At 34.6% G+C, this 4,476-nt stretch overlaps 1 long non-coding RNA gene across 3 annotated transcripts in view; it reads right to left on the bottom strand.

Moving 5' to 3' along the window:
• Positions 1 to 4,008, bottom strand: part of LOC141377477 (uncharacterized) — a 5,792-nt gene extending 1,784 nt beyond the window's left edge. Inside the window, exons 1-3 of one of the 3 annotated variants that reach the window (XR_012389640.1) lie at positions 3,937 to 4,008; positions 2,611 to 2,712; positions 2,416 to 2,486 (exon numbers count right to left, since the gene is read on the bottom strand). This is a non-coding gene — a long non-coding RNA (uncharacterized lncRNA). Of the gene's footprint in view, positions 1 to 2,415; positions 2,487 to 2,610 lie in introns of all 3 variants that reach the window. The other 2 variants (XR_012389638.1, XR_012389641.1) reach the window with 2 other exon arrangements.
• Between the last annotated feature and the right edge of the window lie 468 nt (positions 4,009 to 4,476).

Below are 4,476 nucleotides of genomic sequence, written 5' to 3'. Positions count from 1 at the left end.
GGCAAAAACAAATAACAATGAATGTGTCGAGGAAAGCGTAAGAACATATCTTAATTATTTATTAATAAACTTATTCTGAGTCAGTGTCGCAAAGATCCTGACTGGCAATCTCCTCTTGGACTCGCCTTTAGAGAGAAATTCATCTTTACGGATTACATGAAGGAGTTTTTTTGTTTTCGATTTGTTTTATTTCGTTAATTAATAATTTAAAGCTTTCTATAAATATATTTATTATGTCTGTGAGGCATATACATTTTGCTTCATTTTGTTAAGCGCTCCTGTTCAAAAACCAGACGACAGAAAGCGCATAATTTTGGTTTTCTTTATTTTATAAAAACGCTGCAACGTTTTTTGATGTATTACTCGTACTTTGTGAGCAAAAATGAAGGATAACTTTAAATTGCTCCCACTGAAAAAAAAATGCAAGTGATTGCTCTGGCGCCTCGATGTCCTGCAAGCTTTTTATAAGCAAACTATGCGCCTAATAGCACACATTCTTTAACGTTTAAGCTACCATTGTTTTATACTTGAACTGTTTTATATCTTTTATTTTAGGCAAGTCATGATGATCTGAGAAGGCAAACTGATCAAACAGACAATTATGGTCTTCCGCTGGGCGCTGTTCGTTAAAAAAAAACAACGTATTTTTAACGAATAAAAAATGCTCCAAACGTTTTTCTAAATAAGCTGAATAAAAAACGAAACTAAATAAACACTTTGCCATTAGGCTACATACAAAACTGAACTATTTCATAGCTGAAACACTAAGTTGTTTAAGGAGAAGGGGGAAATATATTTTTGTCCCGTCTATTGCTTTACCGTTATTTCGAGAATAAACCCAGCGTAAATATGCAGATGTCATTCCCAAAACATATCAGCGTATATGTGCCGAAAACGAAAGTTTCATACAAATTCTGAATGGATTATAGCCTGGAAAGTGCAAAGCACGCTCCTCTTATAATCACTAAAAAGCGTCACTAATCTTCATAGAGATCTCACAAAGATCCGTTATAATTTATGAAGCTCTCTAAATTACACAATTAATCTTTTATTTACATGGCGTCTACACTCAAAAGATGATTCACGAGCACACAAAATGGCACTTAATAAAAACCAATCCGGCGCTTTCAGCAGTGAGTGAATTCTGTGAATCTAGAGAAATGACAGATCAATATCCGTGAACCTGATTTTTTTTTCCCCGCAGCCATAGTACGCCGGAAATCAGGCGTGGTGCCGGAACGCTATCACCCCTGTGTCTTGATCTCAAACTGCACTAGAACAAAGACTGTAAATGTTCATAGGTGTACTGCAGGAGTGTCCAAACTTTTTGGGCCGAGGGCCAGATGCAAAAAAACAAACGTTGTCGCGGGCCAAATTTTACATACATCACACAGACACGTGTGTGTATATATATATATATATATATACAGTTGAAGTCAGAATTGTTAGCCCCCCTAAATTATTAGCCACCGTTTATTTTTTCCCCAATTTCTGTTTAACGGAGAGTTAAACATTTTTTTCCACACATTTCTAAACATATTAGTTTTAGTAACTCATTTCTAATAACTGATTTATTTTATCTTTGCCATGATGATAGTAAATAATATTTGACTAGATATTTTTAAGACACTTCTATACAGCTTAAAGTGATATGTAAAGGCTTAAATAGGTTAATCAAGTTAACTAGTCAAGTTAAGGTAATTAGGCAAGTTATTTTATAACAATGGTTTGTTCTGAAGACTTAAGGGGCTAATAATTTTGACCTTAAAATGGTTCATAAAAAAAATTCAACCGCTTTTTATTCTAGCCGAAATAAAACATAAGTCTTTCTCCAAAAGAAAAAATATTATCAGACATACTGTAAAAATGTTCTTGCTCTGTTAAACATCATTTGGGAAATATTTAAAAAAGAAGAAATAAATCAATGAGGGGCTAATAATTCAATTAGACTTCAACTGTGTGTAGATAGATAGACAGACAGACAGACAGACAGACAGACAGACAGACAGACAGACAGACAGACAGACAGACAGACAGACAGACAGACAGACAGACAGACAGACAGACAGACAGACAGACAGACAGACAGACAGATAGATAGATAGATAGATAGATAGATAGATAGATAGATAGATAGATAGATAGATAGATAGATAGATCATAACAAGAACTGCTGCTTAATTGAATGCATGTAATAGCGACACCCGGTGGTTATTTATTGAATTACGTTCATTTTTGTATAGCGGGCCAGATTCTATTGATATTTATAAAAAGCCTCGGGCCGTAGTTTGGACACGCCTGGTGTACTGGAATGTACAGTATCTGTGCATGTTGATGGTGGTCTTAAGATTTCTGCCATAGTCATTGATGGTGATGGTACTTGTGGTGCTGCATTGATTTCTGAAATCTTCATACCTGCCTTTTATCCAGCCTCTTTGTTCCAAGTAATTTTTCTTCATCATGGTATAGATGTGTCCATACTGTCCCTTAATCAGATACATTTACAAAACAAAACATCACTTTAGTATAGTGCCAGGGCAAAACTCACAGGTTGTAATAGATCAATGACATAATGTTGACAGTATGTGTTTAAAATAATTGCAAACAAACCTGTTCTGTCTTTAGATGTATGACAGTCATCGTCCTCATCTGTCTACCAGTCAGAAATCACAGTTGCGTGTGGATGTTTGAGTCGAGCTTCCTCATATGCATCTATAATAAAACATCACATTGTTGTTAACCTCCCGTAAAGAAAAGTTCAAATCCTGAAATACTATCAAAGTTAATTAATGCATATAATACCTATAGTGTAAATAATCAGTACACAGAAGGTTGCACAAGATTTATTCTGAGATTCATGCAGAGTGACAGCCTTATGAATCTGAGACATAGATTTGTAAGATGGTCAAGCACATGCATTATTCTGTACCCATGAAGATTAACCTACCATTGTGAAAAATGTTTGATGATGATAGCCAATAACAATAAACCATTTCAGCTGTTTGTGAAGCAATTAGTAATGTAATGTCTGAAAAGCTCAATCTATGTTGAAAATGTATCAGCAGTTTACAGCTTATGGACTTTTAGCACACAACTATAACATGCCTATTCACGTTCAAAAGAGTGTGCCATTGACTGCTTTGGTCGTGATGTGCTGCAAAATGATCTCACTAACCTTTGTTAAACAAGAACAATAAGACTTAACCAACAAATATTGTTACCCATTCATTTAAATCAGAATTTATCACTGTCAATAACATAAAAAAAACATCAAAATCTGCTTTAAGACGTTCAGTTTTACATTAACTGACCATTACAGCTTGAACAAAATATATAATTGATTCACACATATGAATTAAAGTGCATAGTAATATATTTCTCTTGGATAATTTAAAGAGAATAGTAAACAGTCGAGTTTCGATCATTTTCGTGACTAACTGCATAAACAAGATAAACAATAATATTTTATTAATCCAAAACGATTAGTTTTTATTTACACAATCACAGAATTAATACTGTTGGATAAGTATACGCCTGTACAATGATTTTTTTCAACATCCACGGTACTTTATAATGTTAAATCAGGAAAAAAACACGTTTTGCCAAGTTAGTTAATGGATTCGTCTACAGTAACTTTCTTTAACGCAAAGTTAGCATACACACAAATTCGTTTCATGTTTCTTTAAAATAATTAAAATAGTTTTCAGTTACTACACACGTTACAATCCAACATTGTGTAAAAGGAAAAGGAACTTTCAGACGTGTTTGTAACTGTTAGCGTTAGCATACATTAGCTCCAGTCGTGTTTCTTAAAGCAAGTTACATTTCGTATCAAACTGTTTTAAATTACTAAACGCTGTTACAACCAAACACCGTGGAAATGTTTTAAGCTCTAAATTCGCTAATTATACAGAACACAAGCAGTAAAAAGCTTACCTTTCTGACCGGAATCCAAGTGAAATCTTTGAAAAACCAAACTTTTTCTTCTTGTGATCTTCGTGCCATGGTGGTTGACAACCAGCTTTTTGGAGCATTACCGCCACCGTCTGGATTGGAGTTTGGATCAGGAGTTTAGTAACGCATGTGTTTATTATGAAACCAACTTCTGCTTTAAAAAAAAACAGTCAGCACAGGAGCGTGCTATCTCAAAAATAAGCGAATTTTACATAGTTTTTTCTCTAGATGACATGTATAATCTATTTATAAATAATATTGTTTTGTTTGCGTCCAAACATTGCGACCATCCACACTAAATATTCTTTTTTTTTTTTTTTTGCTATCGTACAATGAATATTTTCTCAAATTATCATTAAACGTGGAGCTAACAGATTACTAGATAAAATAAGAACTTAATCGGTTGCCATCAGCCGAGTCCTTGCAAGAAGCGGCCAGGATATGGTTGACCGGAATCGGGCCAGTGCTTTACAGCCGCATCACAACCGCATGTGCGCGAGCGAGCTGCGGGCCGCACTCGGC

Source organism: Danio rerio, chromosome 14 (genome assembly GCF_049306965.1).
Source record: "Danio rerio strain Tuebingen ecotype United States chromosome 14, GRCz12tu, whole genome shotgun sequence".
Lineage (NCBI taxonomy): Eukaryota > Metazoa > Chordata > Actinopteri > Cypriniformes > Danionidae > Danio > Danio rerio.
This window is presented reverse-complemented; position numbering and strand designations above follow the sequence as displayed.